At 43.7% G+C, this 23,313-nt stretch overlaps 1 protein-coding gene across 2 annotated transcripts in view; it reads left to right on the forward strand.

The window, feature by feature from the left end:
* TGFBR2 (transforming growth factor beta receptor 2) overlaps nucleotides 1–23,313 on the forward strand; it is a 101,773-nt gene that overhangs the window by 10,056 nt on the left and 68,404 nt on the right. Inside the window, exon 2 of one of the 2 annotated variants that reach the window (XM_060109510.1) lies at nucleotides 11,791–11,871. The exons of the other annotated variant lie outside the window; for it this stretch is intronic. The gene's annotated coding sequence lies outside the window, so the exon portion shown is untranslated. The remainder of the gene's footprint in view (nucleotides 1–11,790; nucleotides 11,872–23,313) is intronic. 2 annotated transcript variants of the gene reach the window in all.

The following is a 23,313-nucleotide window of genomic DNA, read 5'->3' on the forward strand; positions in this document are numbered from 1 at the left end:
GGGCACTCTTACTTTTATTCTTATAATTTCTTTCTTGTCACCTCTTATTTATTCTAATGAGCAGCGGGCCAGCCAGCCTTTTCCTCTGTTGCCCTCTTCTGTTTTCCATCCCCTCCCCTTGCAGCCCTGCTGGCTCTACTTTCTCACTCTCCAGGAGCCTCATTCTCCTTTTCACATCTACTTTTTATGACTTATAGTATGCCTTGAGGCCCGAACCTTGAGCTCAGAAATGATGCCTTTCTACCATCCCCTGATAACAGCAACTAAAGATGCTCCAGTACTTTACTACTCAAAGGGTGGTCCAGCCGCCAGCAGGATCAGCATCACTGAGGGTTATGGGAAATGCAGAATGTTGGGCCCCTCCCCAGACCTACTGCATTGAATCTGCATTTTAACAAGACCCCCAAGTGATTCGTGTGTGCATTGAAGTTTGAGAAGCACTGTTGTAACAGCATGAAAACCTTTCCACAGGGGTGTCAAGTGCAGAGATTTCAGTGTGTCAGATCAGACTTGTTTCTGTCACTGAGGAAGAAAAGGATTCAAGGAAGGGTAGCTGCCCTTTTTATGAAGGTGCTTCGACTCCTCCTCAGCTACGGGGCCCATTTTAACTGGGGATAAGTAAAGCTCTAAGGCTAGCAGGAGAGAGATTTGCTGAGGGCAAGTCAGTTAATGAGTGGGTTTTAACCCATCTCTTTTCCCAAAGCATCCTTCTTGGCTGCTTCCTCCACTGACTGTCCCTTGACCACCAAGTGTAGGTCCCAGGAATCCTTTTCTCTGCTGCTGAACTCACACCATTCATCATGTTTACTCCTTAGGTGTTTAATCACAGACCACTTTGACATATGTAGGCCTTAAATCAGTTTGGAGCTATTACACCTCGGCATTGCTTAAAATATGTTGCACGCCCTTGTATACAAATTTTGTCTCCATTAGGTTACTGAATTAATGTCAGGTTTTTCCGGAAGTGGTTCTACTTTTCAACATTTAAAAAAAAATCTTCTTTTGTCTTGAGAAAGTTATTTGGTCAGTGCTCAGTGAGGACTCAGTTTTTCTTGAATCTTTCACCATTAATTTTAGGCTGTTCTGAGAGCCCCACGGCTGGCTTTCTCACTGATGAGCTTCTGTATTTTACTCAACATAAGGCCATGTTTGCCCCTCAGTTACTTTTGTCTTCAAGAAGTATGGGTCCCTGTCAGTTGCAACAACCGGTTCTCACAACTGCTTTCTGATTTTTCCAAATAATTTTATTTTCTGACTTTTTTTTTTCTTTTGACACCTTACTTGGCAAAAACAAAGACAGAAAACACTTCCCATTGCAACCTGGTCTCATGTTGCTTCCTGTTCCATCAGATCTCAACTTATTTATCAGAATAACTTTCAAATTTTAATACCTAGAATCTCTTAATCAGACATTATTTACAACAGGAACATAGTTACAGGAAATGTATTTTTGCTCTTAAATTATGCTACCACAGTGCAAGTCTGAACTCCTGTTTTCTGTCATCTGTAGGGATCTCCTCATTGGTTTCTGCCTATGGACACCCTTCATCTCTTCAATACACAATACGTCGCCATCAGTTAACTGCCCCTCAGACGTCATGTTGAATAGGTGACCTGCTAGAAGCCTTCTGTGGATCCTCTCCATGGATCCTAGGTGATTGCGTGGCCCTTGCTTCCTTTTTGAGGTCAGGGCTGCATCCCTGGCTCCTAGGACACAGAGAAAGGCCCCAGCATAAGTTAGATCACCAGAGGCCTGGATGGTGCCAGCCGCCTTTCTGCCTTCGTGCATCCTCAGGCCCTGGTTTTACTCAGCTTTTCTAACCTGTGACTCTTGTGCTCCCCACAATTTTCCCATTCTCTCTTCATGCCCTGCAGCACCTTTGTTCCTTTGAACCAATGCTTGGCCGAACCCCACTTCTTCTGTCAGGTCTGCAGTTGGATTTGTCCTGTTTCTCCCCTTCACAGCCCCGCCATCAGGCCTGGCTTCCTCTCGGGCGGCTCCCTGTGGCTGGACGTGTGTGTGTTTTAACTCCCTTCCTAGAAGGAAAGCTCTTTGAGGGAGAACAGTCTGTCTGATTCTTCCTGGCGTTGTCAGTAAAAGATTGTTGCTGTTTGGAATTCGTTGATTTTAAAGGCCAGGGACAGTGCTTATAAATCCAACATGGGGGTGACAAGATTTTTTTTTTTTTTTTTTTTTGCTAGACTGCCTGCCTTTCCCCCAAGTGTGTCGTCAAGGGCTTTGTTATTTATAGCCATGTGTGGTGGTGTGTGAGAGAACCATGGGCTTGTGGGAAATCTCGAACGTTCTGATTTGTGTAAGTTGCTCTTTACAGTGGAGGTTTTCTGTGTGTTCAGCCTTTATTTTCTCTGAATTCAGGGGAGCTGCAGTCTGTGGGTGTGGAGGGCTGTTGTTTTTCCATCCATCACAGCCTGCCTTTGATTCATTTATCTTCTTGTGTGCATCTTTTAGAGGGCTCAACGTGTTATGACCGCAGAGGCCAGGAAAAGTCAGAAAGCAAATCATACCACCTGACTTAGGATGGGTTTGTTGTTGTTGTTGTTGTTGTTTTTGCCAGTCCTGTCTTTCATTTTCTGACTCGTAGGTTATTTCCTGTGTTGGGATGGCTGGAGAAGGGGCCGTTGAATAGAGGGGTATTGGGGCAGTGGAGAGTGGCTGAAGACATCCTTCCACCTGCCTGATGCAAAACATCCCACATACAGGGGCACTCCTGGTTGCACTTTTGGGAAAGCCCTGGTAAAACAGCACATGCTCAGGAGACTTAGGTAAGAAGGCTGCCTTAGATGGGCGCTTAATATGGATGGGTCTCCAAAGAAGGCCTGGAAGGTCTCAGCACCTCCATCACTGTGGTCTCCACAGCCCCCTGCTGTCTAGGCTCCATCACTAGTGTGCTTCCTGGGTCAGCACGGCTTCCAGACATGTCTCCCCTCCTTTCCAGCCGAGTCACCACCCCTGAACCCTCCTCTGGAAATTCTGGGGCAGACTTCATAAAATTATGTAGATATGCATTAGCAAGGCCCTCTCTGCTTTATCCATGGGGGAAAAGGAGGCGAAATAAGAAATTTGTGTCTTAATATTTCTGTGGCACTGACTAGGCAGAGAATACTTTTTTTCTTGAATTTTATTTTATTCATTTTTTTTATACAGCAGGTTCTTATTAGTTACTATTTTACACACATCAGTGTATACATGTCAATCCCAATCTCCCAATTCATCCCACCATCACCTCCCACCCCACCACTTTGCCCCCTTCTTGTCCATACGTTTGTTCTCTACATCTGTATCGGCAGAGAATACTTTTAATTTGATGTACGGTTGGTGAGCTCTCAAAACTGTTGAAAACATGAATCTTCCAAGACTTTGATGGTGGTGTTGGTGGGGATGTTTGTGGCAATTATAGAATCACTTACATTTATTCAGAACTTTGCAAAGCAGTTTGTCAAACTCAGAGTGTTTTCTGTTACCAGTTTGTGAATGAGATGCTTCTCGTGTCTTCAGGGCCCAGGAGGGAATCTGGTTTCTTAACAGTTCAGTGGTTACTTCTTGAATAACTGTTGGAGCTCCAACGAACTTGAACCCCCTCTGCTCTAAGCCTATTGGCTTTGCTTTTCTTTTGTGTAAAAGGAATGGACTGAATGTTAGGTGTCTATGTTACTTGTGTTCTGCCAGTCAAAGCAGTTTTGTTCTTCTCTGTATGTCTTTATTTATACATTTAGCTTTAAGTTCTGGAAAATGAAGCCCCAGACAATACCTGACCTCTGATACAATGGTCTGTTTTGATGATGACCCATACTCTAAAATAATTTATGTTCAGGAGAGGTTTTGGAGCAAGCCCCCGAAAAGTCTTGGCACTTTTCTTAAATCATCTTCCCAGGTTACACAAGGAGCCCATGGAAGCAGACATGGCCATCATGCTTTCTCAGTTGAAGAGTCTTGAAGTTATAAGAAAACCAAGAGATGAGGGTGGATAGTTGAGGATTGTGCTGGTTGAAAGCAGCCGCATAAACCTCAGGACACTATGGGCTTGCATGCCTTTTATCAGCAGCGACCAGGGCTGCAGTGGAAGGACCCTATTTCAGCGAACATTTCTGCCAACTGCCCTCTGGTGCATATCTCTTGGGAACATATACTGTGTCTTTCATTGTTAAAATAGCTGTTAAATGAAAACTAAAAGCACAACAAACGTTGTAAAACTAGTCATTTACTTACTTGTCCAGGCAGATGGAAAACTAGTGCCAGGGAAACAGAAAAGAGAAGTGATTTGAATAACTTTACTGTCATTGAGACTGATGGGGGAAAGAACACCAGTGGAAAAAATCTAGTCAGATAACTTTGAAGAAAACATATTGACCATGTCTGATTATAATAGTTTTTTTAATAATCCCATACGTTCATAGAGTGCTTTGTTATCTCTAAAACACTTTCCCTTGCCTGTCACCTGTAACCTTGTCACCTGTAACCTTGGAAACAACCCTCTGAGATGAGTCTAGTCATCCCATTTGACATGCATGGAAACGGAGGCCCAGAAAGGTGAAACCACCTGAGGCATCATAAAGTATCATTTGTCTTTTCATCATTTTACTGTTTTTAGTCATTGTATTCCCTCGCCGCTTAATTTCTAAGTAAATATAAGATCAAAACTCTGGTCCCATTGTGTTTTTATGTTTCCGTAACTGAATTGCAAAAGAGGGGATGGAAGGGTTGGCATCGGAAGCCTCGTTGTTTTGCCTTGAGCCTGAGAAGCCGCATTTAGGACTGGAGCATTACCTTCTGCCAGACATTTCTTTGAGGGTTTTGTCCACCAGTCTTACTGGAGTTCAGACTATGTCGTGAGTCATTTTCTTTTTCCCCTTTTCTTGTGGGGACAGTTTCTCTTTTAAACACCATGCGGTCTGCTTTCTGAGGGTTATGTCACCATTGTCAGGAGGCAGATGTTGCCATTTATAAAAACCTGTGGCCATTGCCCCAGTCCTGTAAGTTTTCTCTTCCCCAGAGCTTCGAGGTACATGACATGGTCAGGGATATGGGGGTCTTTATGTAGGAAGGCCCAGAGGTCAAGGACTGTCTGGGGGGCCTCCCTGGTGGCGCAGTGGTTAAGAGTCCGCCTGCCGATGCAGGGGATACGGGTTCGTGCCCCGGTCTGGGAGGATCCCATATGCCGCGGAGCGGCTGGGCCCGTGAGCCGTGGCCGCTGGGCCTGCGCATCCGGAGCCTGTGCTCCGCAACGGGGGAGGCCACAACAGTGAGAGGCCCGCATACCGCAAAAAGAAAAAGAAAAAAAAAAAAAAAAAAAAAAGGACTGTCTGGGGATCCTTCACAGATCTTCATAAAGATGGATGTCTGAAAAAGATGGAGAGAACAACAGGATTGTTTAGACTGGCAGAACACGAGTGACATTAGACATGTAATGTTTAGTCAAGTTATACCTTGAGGTGTAGCGAAGACTGTGACTGTGACATTTTGAAAGGATTTGGTAAAAAAATGACCTCTTGGCAGAAGCATTATTCAGGCTGCCAGCACGCAAAGCTAATTTAGATTCCTGCTTCCTGCACCGTGCTCTATATAAATGTTATTTCCCCCACAACATAAAAAAAGAAGTTGGGTTGTGTTGTTGTTTTAATTAATTTCGGTTAAGGAAACGCATTAAAGCAGCCCCGTCTGTCACATGGACCTCTTTTTCTCCCCCACCGGATCCATCAGGATGACTTCCTGGACTCAGGACCACAGATCATTCTGATCCTTCCTCCTCAGTGAATGTCTCCTAGAACAGATGAGCTTCTTTACATAATGACTGGGTTCATGAATTTGTATTAAAATTGGAGAGATTTTCTTCAAACTATAATACATTTCAGAGTTACCTTTTATGCACTTTCTTTTTTTTTTTTTTTGCGGTATGCGGGCCTCTCACTGTTGTGGCCTCTCCCGTTGCAGAGCACAGGCTCCGGACGCGCAGGCCCAGCGGCCATGGCTCACGGGCCCAGCCGCTCCACGGCATGTGGGACCCTCCCGGACTGGGGCACGAACCCGCGTCCCCTGCATAGTCAGGCGGATTCTCAACCACTGCGCCACCAGGGAAGCCCTGCACTTTCTTTTTTAAAGAGATTTTGTAGTAAATCCTCTGGAATAATACCTTTTATATAATCCTTTTAAAAATTATTGTTTTTACATACTGATTCCTGTGAATGCAAATGTAATTGTACTAAGGAAAATACTCACATTTTGAACATTTCAGAAATGATCCTTTTTTAGACCTATCATATAGATGGTGCTCAATATATGTTTGTTTAAATAGAATGAAAAAGAAAAACATCAGAAAGATTAGGAAGAGAAATTACATTGCAGGAACATATTGACTTAAAACTTATCTTTTTTGTGTGTTTTATCTACTTAGCTTTGTGATTTTCTGAAGGAAAAGCTTATCTACAACTGTTAACTCTCATCTAAGGAACTGTGTATCTTATTAACTTCTTTGCTAGTTTCTCTAAAGGGAGATAAACTTTCTCACGTTTGTCTCCTTGAACTCGCTATTCATTTTGCCTCCCGGGGTCAGAACACTTGAGAAATTCAGCTTTCTCAGGAAGCCTGCTCCTCAGATCTTTCAAACAGACCTTCCTTTAAGCTTATTGTCCCCTTGGTGATTGGCAGAGGATTTCCACCCTTTAAATGATAGTAAATTGTAAAATCTGTGCTTCAAAATTAATCTAAAAATGATCTTCCTGGAAGGAATTTGCACAATAGCAAACGAATGCCTTGGGGCCATTGTGTTTATGATCCCTGCCTCATCCCCAAAAGATTTTTTATGAGTCACATAAGATTGCTTGGGTTGGACTTGACCCTACCTGTATATATTTATAATAAGGTACAGTATTAGTGCAGTCTGTGATTTTCCTAACAGCAGGCCAAGTGGGGAAACATGGCTGGTAGGCCTGGCACCTCTGTCCGGTACTGCCATGCCTCCGTCTCTGCGCCCTACGTTTGTCCCCAGTGAGTTCTTCACTCCATATAGAAGAAATCCTCCCTGACCGGTATTTATTTTTTTAATTCCGGCTGCACATTAGAATCATCTAAGGAGCTTTTAGATGCCTGAGCCAAACCCCTAACAGTTCCGATTCATTTGCCCTGGGGTCGGGCCCTGGCATCAGTATTGTTTCAAAAGATCCCCCAGATGATTCTCATGTGGAAACCACTCAGCTAGGTTACAAATGGAGAATTTGACCAAGGGACTTACTTGATGTCTCCTAGCAAAGAAGTACCATTTTTTAGGTTCAAAAGCTCACATCTTCTGACTTTAAATCCTGTATAACAAGAGCAAGGTTTTGTTATAGAGCTGTAGGAGAATCAAAATCCCTTTACTTCTGGAAGCTCACCTGCAGAGTGGGGTAAATACAGGCCTACCTCACCATAAAGGTGGTTAAAAGTCAAGGGCAAAGGAGGCAGAACTCTCTGGGTTGGGTTGGAGATCGATGACCTTCCAAAGGGGGAAATGGTTGACCTGCGTCTGAAGGGCTGAGTACCACTCAGTGGCACCACTGTCCATTTGTTAGCCAGGGTCACACGTCTGCATTTGCTGCAAGGAAACAGGGGAAGCTGGGAAGACGCCTGCCTGTGATGTGTGCCCACCGAACACACAGAGGCCGTCCTCCAGCTCCCCGACCACAGCCAAAGTGGGCATCAGCCTGCTGTGGACACCAGGCCTCCTTGGAGAAGCCATTCTCCTGGTCACAGTCAAGCTCACAGCTGCTGGCAGAGGCACTGAACTCTTTCCGGGGCCTGGGCAGGCACCTTGGGGGTGATCCCTTGGCCTTGCACAAGTAGATCTTGGGAGAAGGTAGAAATGCCAGCGGTGAGGAAGGCAGAAGGCGTTAACATATCAAAGGGTTTCTAATAATGGATTTTTTAGCAGAAAGATAATCAGATTATGGAGGCCTTCAATGCCAGGCTGTGTTGTTTAGGCTTAATTCTCCAGTCACTAGCAAATCATAAGTAGGGGCATGTCATCCTAAAACCATTGCAAGGCCAGGAGTGTGTGATGTTCAGGCAGTGGACCCCTTTCTTCTTTTCCCATCATGCTTCTGCAATGAGCAGAAGGCAGGGGAGCCCGTCACAACCTCCCTACGCATCGAGTCAGCTCCTGGACCCTTATTTCTGACCCCATGGTGGGGCTAGGGTTCCACCAGCAGTAGCATTTCATGATTATTTTTAAAAATATATTTTAAAAAATTTTATTGAAGTATAGTTGATATACAGTGTTGTGTAATTTCTGCTACACAGAAGAGTGATTCAGTTATCTTGTACATATTATTTTTTCTTTTTCATTATGGTTTTTCACAGGGTATTGAATATAGTTCCCTGTGCTATACAGGAGGACCTTGTTGTCTATCCATTCTATATGTAATGGTTTGCCTCTGCTAACTACAAACTCCCAATCTTTCCCTTCCCCAAACACTTCATGATTTTTTAAAACAATAGTTCCTTCATTGCACCTCAAAAGATACATAGGGAAGCTCTTAAGAGTCCCAGAACCTTTGGTATCCCCACCTATCCTTAGGTTCCATCTAGACCTCACTCCACGCACAGCCTGCTGACTCCTCTGAAATATGGTGTGAAAAAACAAACAAGGGCACAGATTCATTAATTCCAAGAGAGCACTTTCTTTTACCAAGTCTCACTCATAGATATTTTCCTGGCATGTCCGCACCATGGGTAACTCAAACATGCACTTCATACTTTTAGAAATCTAAAGAATTTAGAGTTTCAATTGAGGAGAGCCTCAATGGAATCCTTTTATTATATCTGATGCCATTTGAATGGGCCTGAGCCCAGGGAGGTTGGTTTGATTGTACAATATACATAAACCTCTGCAAGGAATTCACTAGAGAAGGATGCCAATAGCCCAGAAACTTGGTATTCAGGGAGCTTTTTACTTCATAATCTCCATGATGTTACTGGGACAAATTATTTAGCTGTCTTGGTGAGCAGCACTGTTTAGTAGAACTTTCTGCAGTGGTGACCATATCTTATACCTGCACTGCCCACCGTGGTAACCATTAGCCACATATGGCTTGAAATGTGGCAGGTGCAACTAAGGAACTGAATTATGTTATTTTATTTCAATTAACTTAAATGTAAATAGCCACATGGGGCTGTTGGCTACCATAATGGACAGGACAGTCATATCCTTGAAATTCCCATTCTCCTCAAGTCTTCCAGTGAGGATAATCAGGTCATTTCTTAGGGGAACAGATTGAATTATTTGTACCTTTGCATTCCTGTCCTTTGGAATTAGAGACTGTCTCTGTCCTGGATCCATGATATCCTAATGTTTATGGAAATACTCAATAGCAATACAATCTAATTATAATACCATCTTTTCAATATACTCTAATTATAATATGCTCTTTTATTATCTGTGTTTTTAGTTTTAATCTTTAAACGGCTGGACAAATAGTGTTGTCTTGCAGGAGAAAAATATGCTTAAGGTCTCTGCCCATGGAGAGGTAGGGATCATAAACCATTCCTGCTGGAAAACCAGGTAGAGAAGTTAAAGAGGCAGGTAGAAATCTCAGGGAGAAAACTTGCTCTGAAGGAATGCTTTTCATTGGGTTCAGCTTCCTTCAAAAGCGTCCAGTGGAAGTGGCTTCCCGGAGGGCACTGGGATTTTTCCCCTGTGAATAAATTCTCCCCGCTTGGTCACCTCTCTGCTGTGTTCTTCTGGGAACTCACCCTTCTTTGGCGTGCTGTGACTTACACCCTCCCACAAACCTTGGGGGGGGGGAAAGGCCAGTATTTTTCCTGAAATGTTCATTTCCTTGCTGTAGGCTTATGTGGGCTTTGAATGGAAACATGATCTGTGTGCCTCGCTCTGCATTTGGTTCCAGCCATTGAAATGGGATTTAATAAGAACTGTCTGGTACCTTAGGAGTCAGATGGGCCTTATTTTGTGAGCAGTGTATTGTCTTTGGGTAGAGGGATTTGCATCTTGAGAGGTGGCGCCAGCTGACTCGAGCCCTCCCAGGTGCCAGCTTGTTGCAAACCTAGTTTGGTCCATTTTTTTCTCACTTCTGGAACCTTCTGCGCTGCCACTCACAGCTTATGGGTTTACTCTGGAACTCTAGTCCCTATCCCTGACTGTCTTCTGTCCCTCCCTCAGTTGTAATACTGCAGATGGCCAGTCGTTTAATATAAAACACATTCCTTATGAAGTCAGGGTAGTCAGGATGGAGCTTTAATTTCCAAGGACATCGTAGCCGGTATGCACATCTCTCCTGGGGGACTTCTGTGCTGGCTCTGCCCTGCTTCTCCTTCCATATCCCTTGGAGCCTTTGATTTCAGAGCTCCTTGGAAGCTGAGGAACCCAGGTGTTTTTGGATTTCTTTAGATCAGTGTTGTCCAGTTGACCTTGCTGCTGTGATGAAAAATGTTCTAAATCTAGCCTGGCCACATGTGACTACTAAGCCTTTGAAAATGGCTAGCGCTGCTTGAAACTGGAGGTGTGATTTTATTTAACTTTAGTTAATTTAAATCAAAATGTCAGCAGCCGTGTGTGCTCCTGGCACCAGGTTACACAGTGCAGACCCGTATAATGTCCTTGAACTTCAGAACAGTGCGTCCGAAAGAAGCACCTTCTCATGGCTGCCCCTGGTCCTCCATCTTTGTGAGCCAGCTCTTCCTGGGAAAGAAACTCTCTTTGACTTCTTTTTAAAAAATGTTATTGAAGGGACTTCCCTGTGGCACAATGGTCAAGAGTCTGCCTGCCAATGTAGGGGACACAGGTTCGAGCCCTGGTCTGGGAAGATCCCACTAGCTGCGGAGCAATTAAACCCACGTGCCACAACTACTGATCCTGTGCTCTAGAGCCCATGCGCCACAACTACTGAGCCCACGTGCCACAGCTACTGAAGCCTGCGTACCTAGAGCCCATGCTCCGCAACAAGAGAAGCCACTGCAATGAGAAGCCCATGCACCGCAATGAAGAGTGGCCCCCGCTCTCCACAACTAGAGAAAGCCCACGCACAGCAACGGAGACCCAATGCAGCCAAAAATAATTAAAAAAAAAAAGTTATTCAAGTATAGTTGACTTACAATGTTGTGTTATTACTGTACAGCAAAGTGATTCAGTTATACGTATATATACAATTTTTTTTCATACTCTTTTCCATTATGGTTTATCACAGGATGTTGAATATAGTTCCCCATTCTGTACAGTAGGACCTTGTTGTTTATCGCTCTTTGACTTCTGAACTGACTTCTTTATACAGCTAATGCTGATTAACCAATCCTCGAGGTTTTCATTTTCTTTAAACTCTGCCATGACTATTTATACCCTCCATGCCTGGGTCCAATACATCTTTTTCCCCTATTTCCTCTGTGAGCATATTTTTATTCCTGTTCCAGCAAATACGTATTAATTTTTTGCATATGAGAGGAATTTATCAGGAGGGTAGAAGGTTTCTCTTGGAACCTAAGGAAGGGATATGAAACTTGACTTTAGAAGACTAAGGGAAACAGAAAACTGGAAACAGTAAGTGTCTATGGAGGACCAACTACCACGTGCCAGGCAGTGTTCACGCTTCTGGAGCATGAAGTCCGTGTGTACAAGTGAGCAGAGAGTGATGGTTGTCATACCCCTGTCGGAAAAAGGCAGATGTCTGGGGCAAGAACGTTCTGGTTGGAGGGAACAGCAAGTTCAAATGCCCTAAAACTAGAGGCCGCTTTTCACCTCCCCACGCCCACCGTCTCTCATCTTTACTTCTCTCTTTTTACATTTATAGACACACGTTTTTATATTGGACTCCACAAGAAAAGGAGCCAGACTGCAGCTCCATTGGTGTTGGTAAAAAGATAGGACTAAGGTGGGTAAGAGACTGTGAAATGGAGTCAGAAGGTACTTTCTCGGTTACCTCTGGGGCTATGTAGCTTTTTACACATCTTGGCCTTCACTCCAGCACTGGGTAGGTTTAATGAATGAGATTATTTGACTGCAAATCAAAGATGCCAAAGTTAGCTGCACACAAGAGCTTGCTTAAAAAAGTCTTCTGAAGAACTAGAAAGTATTGTAGTTTGACTTCCTAATCAAAGGTAATTCACAGCATTTCATAGCTGAAGTTGTGTACTCCACCCTTAGCCCTCGTACTGAATGGTATTTCAGTATGTAAAGGTGGCCATCGCCCATAGCTGGGAGCAGCCCATTGGATTCCAGTACTAAGTGAGAAGACGCACTTCCAGGGCTTTGTGGTTCTCACTTTTCCGTATTAAAATGACTGCTGGATGAATAAAGAAGATGTACATATATACAGTGGAATACTACTCAGCCATAAACAGAATGAAATAATGCCATTTGCAGCATCAAGGATGCAACTAGAGACTATTATACTAAGTGAAGTAAGTCAGAAAGAGAAAGACAAATACCATATGATATCATTTATGTGTAGAATCTAAAATATGACACAGATGAACTTATCTACAAAACAGAAACAGACTCACAGACATAGAGAATAGACTTTGGTTGCCAAGAGGGAGGCAGGGGTGGGAGTTGAGGATGAGCAGATGCAAACTATTATATATAATATGGATAAACAACAAGGTCCCACCATATAGCACAGGGAACTATATTAAGTATCCTGTGGTAAACCATCACGAAAAACAATATTTAAAAAAATTTATATATATATAACTGAATCACTTTGCCGTACAGCAGAAATGAATGCAACATTGTAAATCAACTAGACTTGGTTAAAATGAATTTAAAAAGTAAAATAGGGCTTCCCTGGTGGCGCAGCGCTTGAGGGTCCGCCTGCCGATGCAGGGGACGCGGGTTTGTGCCCCGGTCCGGGAGGATCCCGCATGCCGTGGAGCGGCTGGGCCCGTGGGCCGTGGCCGCTGGGCCTGCGTGTCTGGAGCCTGTGCTCCACGGTGGGAGAGGCCACAACAGTGAGAGGCCCGCGTACAGCCAAAAAAAAAAAAAAAAAAAAAAGTAAAATAAAATAAAATGAGTGCTGGGATCTATCTTGACCCTACTGCAGCCTGTTGACAATCAAACATCATCATGTAAATGCTGCTTTCTCTTCTCAACAGCGTGAGTGGGACTGTCAGGGCTGGGAGGGCTATTGACTTCTCACTCGTTGGAAGATAGCATCGTACAGATCGCAGCCACTTACCTCCCCAGAGCCCTTCACACTGTTTACTGCAAATAACAGTCAGGTCATGACAGCCACACGTGACGCCCAGGAAGGGCAGAGACCCCCTCACTTTCTCATCCAGCTGCACTGTGAGAAAACAAGCCAAGTTGCCCAGTTTAAGGGCAGATTCTCAGATTTTGTTTCAGATTTCCTACACTTTGTTGTCCTTTCTTGAAGGCTTAACAATGCTTGAAACTTGTTTCTTTTTCGTTTCACTTCCTCTGCTTGAACAACATGTAGGGGGAGGTTTAAAAGTGGGCGGTGTTATCTTAGAAACCAAACTGAATCTCTGCATGCTTTTTGCTCTTCTTATGCCAGCGAGTCAAGGGTCGTTTGGCTGCTCCTAATCCATTAAAAGTACCCCCTACACACAAGTTCTAGAATTGGGTCCCTGTTAACATAATGCTGAGACTAGGAGTGCTTTTTACTTTCATTTCCTTAAAATTGACTGTATTTCTTTTCCTTCATTTGCATTTCGGGGAGAATCAGCCTTAAATAGATGGCATCGTGGTAGGAGCTTGATTTTGAATTTTGGCCTTTAACTCAGCCAACGTTTATGGACCCCCGAGTATGTGGCCGACCTGGGCTGAGGATGTCAGTCCTGGAACTAGAGAGGCGACAGTCCTGCCCTCATGAAGCTGCCAGCCTCAGCCAGTTATTTAAACACTTCCCTGTTCTGTAAATGGGAGCAGCCATACCAATCTTTCATTAACTGTTTGTCACACGTAATCAAGGCATTGAGCAAGCAAACGTCTGTTTTTGTACAACCATACCTGTCATTAATGGTTATCATTCACGCTGATCCCAGAGAAGGGATCCAGGGTAACCACAGATGTTTCTAATGCTGAAGGTTGTTGTTTGAAACTTTAAAGTGTCTGTTCTAAATCAGAATTTCCTCCACATCCCCTGTAAAGTTAGAGGAAATGACTATGGGGGCTGAATGGAAAGTGATCCCCTGTCGCCTGACAGCATTTTCCTTCCTTCCAACCTTACGATGCACGAATGACACAGTAGTTTTGTTCTTGAAAGACTGGTCAGCTGCCCTGATCAGGTTTAAGTCTGTGCACATGAAGGGGGGATGTGGTCCTTCATCAGCGTGCTGAGAAGTGGCACAGAGTGGATTTCTTCATTAGCAGAGAAAACAAAACAAAATGATAGTCTTGAAGCCATTTTTCTTATATAAACGGAATCACGGCATCTCATGCTATTTAAGTAGGGGTGCCAGGTCAGTGCTGGGACATGTTTGAATTACTCAGCTTTCATGACTTTGGGGGTGGAATTGTGAATATTTTCCAAAATGAAAAGGACCTTAAAAATCATCGTGTTCGACCCAGTATTTGACTGGCAGAGGAGGGGCTAACTGCCCTGGAGCCTGGAGCCAGCTGACTGTCATCTAGAGCTTTCTTCACTCCCAGCCTGGACAGCTCTCCAGTATGACTCGGAGAGTAGTAGCCCCTCATTCATTTTTAGGAGACTAAATGGCCTCAAGGAGAAGAGATTAAGGACTGTTGCTTTCCATACATCTGAATGGCATTCCTTCTTAACTAGACGCTTAAAAATCTAGTAAAGTTGCTGCCGGTGTCCTCCAGTTTTCTGGTCAGCTGTGAATCTAAGTGTCTTGGTTTTGTTTCCTTTCTTTCTTTCTCAAAGAAAGCCAAACATAAGCTTATTCCAACATGTTAGAATTCCAGAGTCTTAAGGCACCTCCTTGCCTCCCCGTCTCTGAGTGTCAAAACTCACTAATTTTATCAGCACGTTGTCAGGTAACATACTAGGTGTAGCAAAGCCAAAGCAGATCCGCTCTGGCCTGTTGCATGTTGTGCAAAGGTCAGCAGAGGATTGGAAAACTGAACTTGAGCTTCAGCTTACTGCCCATTTGCGAGACCTAAGCTGGTTATGAACAATATTTTAAAACCAGGTTATTTGGTTCTAGAAGGGTTGTTTAAAGACCCTAAGCACTCCTGGGAACTTTACAGTAACAGTGACTGATTTCATTCTATCTCTCTGAAAGCTCTGGATCATCGCAGTAACAAAAGTTATTATATTTCAGTTTGTCTGTTTACTCAGATGTCCTGAAAGATTTCCTAGAAATCATCAAATGGCTGCATTCTATTGATAAGTGGGAATAGATTTACCAGCCTCTTAATTGTCTTGTCATTGTCATGCCTTTCCTGTAATTTTCTTTTGGGAGAGAGAGCATTGCCTGCCCTCTTCCTTTTCCCTCCAGGGAGTGCTTGTGTGGCCCTTTTTACCATCTAGACAGTTTCCACATGTACGTCAAGCATGTTTTCTCTTTGTCTTGACCCTAAAGAGTACCATTTCATAGATCAAGAAATGGAGGTTCCGAGAAGTTAAGTGGCTGGCTGGCCCCCAAACCTGAACTCACACTCAAGGCTTTGACTTGAGAACTCTTGGACTTCACTAACCTGCCTTTATTACAGACGTATCCTAAAATAAAATAAGTGAAGTAATTGCAGAGGACCAAAGCTGTCTTCTAAGAAACATACTGCTCCCCCACCCCACCTGCTCCCCTCAACTCCAGCTGGCCATGCTCAGTCTTTGCCTTCACCTGGAATGAGTGTACAGCTCTGCTCTTAAACCTCGAGGGGAATCTCTGTTTTCTTGTTCGTATCAGGAGGGATGAGGGCTTACATATGACCTGTGGCTTTGTCTCTCCTTGGCCGTCTCTCATTGACGTTCCATAAGTTATTTCACCCCTTTGACCCTTAATCATCTATAAAATGATGATGACAAAATTACATGGCATTTGTGATGAGTAAATGAACTAATCATTACAGCACTTAGCCCTGGACTAAGCATTTGGTTTGCATCCAATAAATGGTGATAATAGAAATGATCATTGTTGTTGTTATTATCATTTATCCCACACAGATCTGATCTCTAAAGTAGAAAATTTTCCTTTTCCTTGAACTGTGAGTATCCACATTAGAGAATAAAATGCATATTGGAAAATATCCATAGTAGAGAGTTAATCATGCATTTTTACATTCCTGTGAAACCTCTAATACGGGAAGAGAGAATTGAATGGACATGTTAAATACTCACTAATGGTAGGCTCAGGAGGCCAAAGGGGCAGGGGGTAGGAGACACAGAGGAGCGGCGGGGATGAGGCCGACTTAAGGAGGGGGCACCGCCCCTCCCCGCCAGATATGGTTGTCATGGGATGATGTTGCCCACTGTTGCCCAGTCTTTTTATTTTCTTAAGTGGAGTTGGAAATCCAGCTTTTCATGTGACATCGCCTCATTTTCAAACTTGGTTCACATTTGAAAAAGAAGAGAAGTTAAGCCAAACGATACATCTGGGGGCTGTCCGCGCCCACCACCCCCGTGTAGCGATCTTGGCTGGGCTGCACCATCTCCCAGCCTGGTCCAGCCCCAGGCTCCAGAAACCAAGCCTCTGAGACTCAGCATCTGAAGGAGTATCTCTCCCGAGTGCAGTAGTGTTTCAGTCCTTTTCCAGATCACAGATATGGGAATCATCTGCTCTGACTGATATTTTCACATACTTCATAAAACTGTAATTGAAAAACCTTTCCGGCACCAGGCCTGCATCAGGACACTGCAGCCCATTTTGGAAGAGAGGTAGGGAAAAGCCACCACAGAAATTTAGAAATGTAAAGCTGGATCTCACAGGAGATTGACATTCCGACCAAATTCCTTGCTCAGTTGAAGCAAACAGCTCAACCCAGTTGCCTATTTTTCTGATTCTCAAATAGTTGCTACCTTTTAAAAAATCCCTTCTTATCGGATTTTGTATTAGTTCTGGCATTTTGCATTCAGTTGCCTCAGCATTGTGAGTTAAAGTATTGTTTAATTCCTAAATAAATAACTTAATGGAAAAGCATATCTTTGGGTAAACCGTTTCCAAAGTTCTTTTGCTAAAAATCGTTTTTGTGCAAGTTTTTTATTTCCTGTAGGATCATAAGCATCTTGAAAAAAGAACCATGCCCTATCTGTCCAACCTTTCCATAAAGGGTTAATTTGAAGGCTCTTCCAGAGCAGATAAATAATGCATGTTTGTTTATGTTGGCTAATATTTTTGGTAAGTAACAAATGATTTTAGCTGAATTGGAATGCGATAATGCTCCATAAATCTTGTGCTCATTATCTTGCCTCTATCAGACTATTTACCAATGTTGTTTTGACTGTCACTAAGAGAGTTAGTTAATCATCTTTTATTTTCAATAATCTCTGGGTTATTTTCCTTGTTGCTACAGTCCACCATCCAAGTCATATCAACTGAGGCAGAATTGTTTTCTCAGTTACTATTACTTTATGTAAAGGGCCAATTTTAAAGCCCTTCCTAGCAGGAAAGTTATGATTTTGACAGACTATGAATTAGCGCCACAGTCTAATCTTCACTTGATGAACTATCCTATGTGCATTGATATGGCTTCATTTTTTTCAACTTGTTTCCTCTTTTCCTCAGCCCCAGCCCTGCATGCTCTTGGGTTTTGGCTCATTTCAAAAACCCTACAGTTAGGATTTGCCAGATAAATGCACTGTTAAAATCAACTTTCTCAATGATGAACTAAAATTGGCAGTGTGTGGATGGTGGTATTTATTGCAGACTGCTCACCTCTGTCCAGCTCTCAGAAGGGTGTTTTATCCATGAGATCCCTGTTAAAGATGAAGGATCTCTATTAAAGTTGAGAGTGCTAAAAGTGTTTCAACTCTTTGAACAGGGCAGAAGTGCCTGTATTCTGAAATGCTGCCTCTGGCAACAATATAGATATTTCCATCTGCAAGAATCATTTTAAATGGTTGGGTTCTGTTACCTGATATGTGACCTGATTCTGGGACATATATCAAAAAAAAAAAAGCAAATTCAACTTGTTTGAGAACTCAAACTGCATTTCATTCCTTAGTGATCCAAGAAATTCAGGGATAAGTAAGAAAACAGAGCATGCCTATTTGGGAGCTATTTGGAATTAGAGGGGCCGGGGAGTGTTAAATAGGGAAGATGCAGGTGAAACTCCTGCTCAGTTATTTTATGTTTGTCACTGGAAAAAGCAATTATTTTTCCATTCAGTTGCAGCTTGTTTTATACTATATATAACTCCTTTAATATTTCCTTGTAAATCAAAATTTAAAAGCCCTAGTTCAAAGGCACAATCAAGGGACTTCCCTGGTGGCGCAGTGCTTAAGAATCCACCTGCCAATGCAGGGAACACGGGTTCGAGCCCTGGTCCGGGAAGATCCCACATGCCGCAGAGCAACTAAGCCCGTGTGCCACAACTACTGAGCCTGTACTCAAGAGCCTGCAAGCCACAACTACTGAGCCCGCATGCCACAACTGCTGAAGCCCGTGTGCCTAGAGCCCGTGCTCCGCAACAAGAGAAGCCGCTGCAATGAGAAGCCCGCACACTGCAACGAAGAGTAGCCCCCGCTCTCCGCAACTAGAGAAAGCCCGTGTGCAGCAACGAAGACCCAATACAATCAAAAGTAAATATAAATAAATAAATTTTAAAAAAGGAACAATCAAGTTTTCCATTTAAAGTACTGTATTGAATTAATCCCTTTGAAACATCCCTTAGTTCCTTAATTTGCTACAAATTTATGTTTATACAGTTCTTCTTAAAACCATCCATAGTGAAGTGTTAAACTTATGGGCCAAAAAGGCTAAAAAAAAAGAAACCCTCAAAGCTAAGTTCCGTCAGTTGAACAAGTCACAGAGGGTGGGGAATGATACACGTAAGTGCACACACACACTGTCACGCTCACACACACACCTCTCCCTCCTTTCCAGGTCATTCACAGTTACCTACATAACAGTGAATTTAGGCTGGAGTTTTATTAAGAGGGTCTACAACTGTCCAGATTCAGTGGTTTATTCACCAGCCCTTGACTTTTAAGTTTTTAAACTAGGCATTGAGTTTCTTCAGTTCATTTTTAGAAGGGAATAGTCCTATTATGAGATTAGACAGACAAAATTGGATTCTGTTCTTGCCTGTTGTGCTCCTGCTGGGACAATTTTTATGCCTCGTCTCTATCTTCTTGCCTGTTCTAAATCCAGCTTTGGCCAAGCCATGCAGTGACCTGCGTACACACCTCAGACATCGTGTGCCTCACCTTCTGTCCATCTGTAAAACAGAGGATGCGTGTTTGTTGAATAATTCGCTGTCTTCAGAGATCCTGCCCCTAGATTGTTTAGATCCCCCATTCTGCTCAGCCTCTCCTGGTCTATGCTCTGTTCCCAATCAAATGCCTTTCTGTCCTCTTGTGCCTCTCAAAACCAGGCTCTGGCCTCCCAGTTACCTGTGTGGTGGTTTCTCCAGTACTGATCCTGGTTCCCAGAGACTTTGGGGGACTGTCATTGGAGAAAAGCCCCTCCTTTCCTGCTTTCAATTTACTTATAATTATTTAAGGGATGAGGGTTAAAATACAACTTAAAAACTAATAAGGTATCGCCTTGTATTAGAAGTTCCAAGTATGCAATAGAAGTTCAGAGAAGGGAAATCTTGCTAAACTGTCTTTGACTTAATTACGAGGTTTTTTTTTGTTTTACTTGTTTGTATTTAGCAGTTGGCCAATTTATTTGACTCGCTGGGGAATGGCTTTCTTTCATGACGAGTCATGAAGGGTCCTGTGAGTTGTTTGACTGGCTGCTTTGTTCTGGGTGGGATGGCACGTGTGACAGGCCAGTATACTGGTCCCACCGGGTCTCAGGGGCCATGGGTGTCTGTTGCCAGCATCGCAGACCATGGCGGCTGGCTGCCAGATGGTTGTCTCTGTGTCTGACTCTGAAATGCCAACTGCAATTAAAAACCTTCTTGCCAACATACGTATATGTATAACTGATTCACTTTGTTATAAAGCAGAAACTAACACACCATTGTAAAGCAATTACACTCCAATAAAGATGTTAAAAAAATAAAAAAAAGAAACCTTGCCGAGGACAAGTCTTTCCATTGTGGCCCATATGGTGATCAGAGCCTCTGGGTCCACGACCGTTGACAAGGCCAGGAGCAAGAGAAGAGCAGGTGGAAAGAACTGTAAGAGGAGACCATGCCTGGAAAAATGGTGAGGGGGAATCAGTATTCGATTTTGCTAGATCCAGAATGAGTGGAGAAAGGGAAATCATGGCCAGCCACAAACTGGGTTCTCTGCAAACTTCCTGCCCAAAGTATGGACAGGCAGCATCAGTATCAGCTCAGGACAGAGTCGCTGTCCTACCGTGGATGGTACCTGCGAGTGCCTGGCGAGGCTCTAGTGTCCTGTTCTTTCATCAAACACGAACCTGGGGGTTGCTGTGAAGGTAGATGATTGACAGCTACAATCAGTTGACTTTCTAGAAAGTAGATTACCCTCAATAATGTGAATGGGCCTCCTCCAATGAGTTGGCAGGTCTTACAGGCAAGAACTGAGGTTTCCTGGAGAAGGAATTCTGCCTTAAAACTGCAGCACTGATTCCTGCCTGAGTTTCCAGCTTGCCGGCCTGCACTAGAAATTCCAGACTTGCCAGCCCCACCATTGCATGAGCCAGTACACTCCATACACATACCCCAGTGGGTTTAACATGTTCCCAAGGGATCTGTGTGCTTGTTAATATCTGAGGAGCACTGCTCTGAGTCATAGTGAGTTTTGTTTACCAGTTGCCGTGGATTATTCTTTGAGATGCTGCACTTGGTTATATCAATTTTACTGATCCTGCTATGAAATTTATAGCACAAAGCAAGACATCCACAGGTGTTTGTGGAATAAATGAATTCCTAAATGCCCCCAAAACATGCCATAAAACAACAGTAGATAGATGCAGGAATTCAAAGATACATGAATGCATTTCTGCCAAAGTTTGGGATTATATGTGGAATTTTGAGACTTTACCTAATAGTTCAGCTAATAGTAGACACCATTCCAAAGTTATGGAGTAACAATTTGTATGCAAAATTCCTAATGTTTATCTGGGATAATCTAACCTTTATTAGGCTGCTCATCTATGACCTTCAAAGACAGTAGTACTATTCCAGAAATAGACATAGCTAAGCATTTACTTAGTTCTTATTCTCAAGACTCGGAACCTCTGTCTCTAGGTAGTGAGTTTGGGGAAAATGTGCCCTAAAATGAGGAAGGCAGTGTGATCTAGACTGAAGGTCTTGCTGTTACTCATGGGTCTGTTTGAAGGGAAGTGACATGTGATGGGCCATGTGATACTGTCATATGCTGGAGGAGGCCGTCCTCATTCACTTCCTTCACTGGATGGCTTTCCAGGTGAGAGATCTTCTCATTCTGGAGAACGTTACAAAGAGCTCATTTGTCTGTTATAGGTAGAAAATTCACTGAGGATGGTCAGTTGCTCACAGAGCATCCCTAGGCAGGAAAATACACCTTAATATGAGATCATCTTAACTGAAGACACTTAGGAGAGTAATTTTCCAACCTGCGCTGGAAGGAATTTTGAAGTTGTTTGGGGTTGGCTATAGGGTTCGTTAGGTGGTGTTTGTTATGCTATTGTTTAGAGAAATATCTTTGTCCCTGGCTACTTAGGTGCATGCATTAACTCTTCATTCCTTTGGCTTCACAAAAATTATGTATTAAGCATACGATGTTGTTTGCTATGACGGTAGCTTTTTCTGTGGACTGGAAGGCACAAGAGGCAGTTGTAAGTGGAGTGAATCACCATCCCCCCCACGTTCTGCCCCACGGGCTCTGCCCCCCACTCTGATTAGCCTTGAACTATCCAGCATGTTCTCAGTGACCTGCGGGGACTCCGGGGTGGGCCTCAGATTCTTCACCTGGGGCTATGGGCTTTCAGGGAATCTGTGAACCAGCCTCTGAAACCATGAGCAAAAGCTTGTATGCATTTCTCGCTGTCCTCTCGCCCCAAAGTGAGCACCTAAAGCCTTTATCAAGATTAGGTGACCCCCAGTAAAGGTGAAGGGAGCCATGCTCCTGCACTTGTCTCTCTATCCCACCACTGCACCTGTTCACAAAGGACAACACTGGCCTTAAGTGGAGCCTGGATGCTATTTGCTGGTGGAATCATCCAGATCAGGAGCCTCCTGGGTCCGCTAGTATGGAGTGCCTGGTGGGGGTGGGGGCATGGCAGTGACTATGCCCTGTGTCAAGGCTTTCAAACTTTTCCAATGAAAAAAAAAGCTGGTCAGGCTAAAAAGTCTGCTCACCTTAGCAGTGGTAGCTTTTACTGTAACAAAGGGAAAAATGGGGCCCCCTCGCTGGGTACTCAGGAGGCTCTGTGTGATAACTTAGCACCTTGACTAGCACATAGTAGGTGCTTAATATGGACAAGTTCTGTTGTATGCGTCTCCCTCCCTCCACATGCCTTTGCCTCCAAGTGTGAGTCGAGTTGTCCTTTTGCCTTTCCCCCAGAATTCAGCCGTGAGATTTCTCTTTTGGGGCCTCTCCATCTGGCAGCAGGGCTGTGCATCTGCCTGTCTCCCAGCCCCCTGAGCCCTGCAGCCTGCTGGCCCCTCTTTCTTCTTCTTTCTCTCTTCTTTCTTTTTTTTGATGACCCTTTTTTTGTCTCTTCCCTGTGGGTTGTGTTTCGCAAGCATCAGATCTAAAGCACTTATACTTGTCAACACATCTGTGGTTGCCGCTGCAGCTCCCAGCACCAGTCACATCTGTTTTTTTTTCTCTCCCATCACTCCTGACTCTATCACTTTTGTCACACTTCGTAGCTTTTGTTATAAAAGGATCTGCCAGCCCAGGGAAGGACTCCTTTCCATCAGCAGTGTGTCAAAGTGCTAATCACGTGGCTTTAGATGTGTGTTTTTCACAAGGAAACATCTTCCAGCTTTATTGAGAGGCTACCCCACCACTGTCACCTACATTATATATGTGTTTGTGTGTTGGGGGCAGGGAGGGTATTTTTGTGCTGATTTGTTTTGTGCCAGTTATGTCGTTTCCAACTAATTCCAGGTCGGGGTCTCAGCCTTGGTTGCACGTGAGAATCGAGAATTGTCTGAGCAGCTTCTAAAAGACCTGGTGCCCAGGCCACTCTCCAGAATAATTAAATCAGCATGTCCGGGGGGTGGGGCTGCTTCATGAGTTTCTATTTATTTATTTATTTATTTATTTGTATATTTAAGGTATTTATTTATTTATTTATTTATTTTTTTAATTTTAATTTTA

The sequence above is a fragment of the Mesoplodon densirostris genome, chromosome 10 (assembly GCF_025265405.1).
Source record: "Mesoplodon densirostris isolate mMesDen1 chromosome 10, mMesDen1 primary haplotype, whole genome shotgun sequence".
Classification (NCBI taxonomy): domain Eukaryota; kingdom Metazoa; phylum Chordata; class Mammalia; order Artiodactyla; family Ziphiidae; genus Mesoplodon; species Mesoplodon densirostris.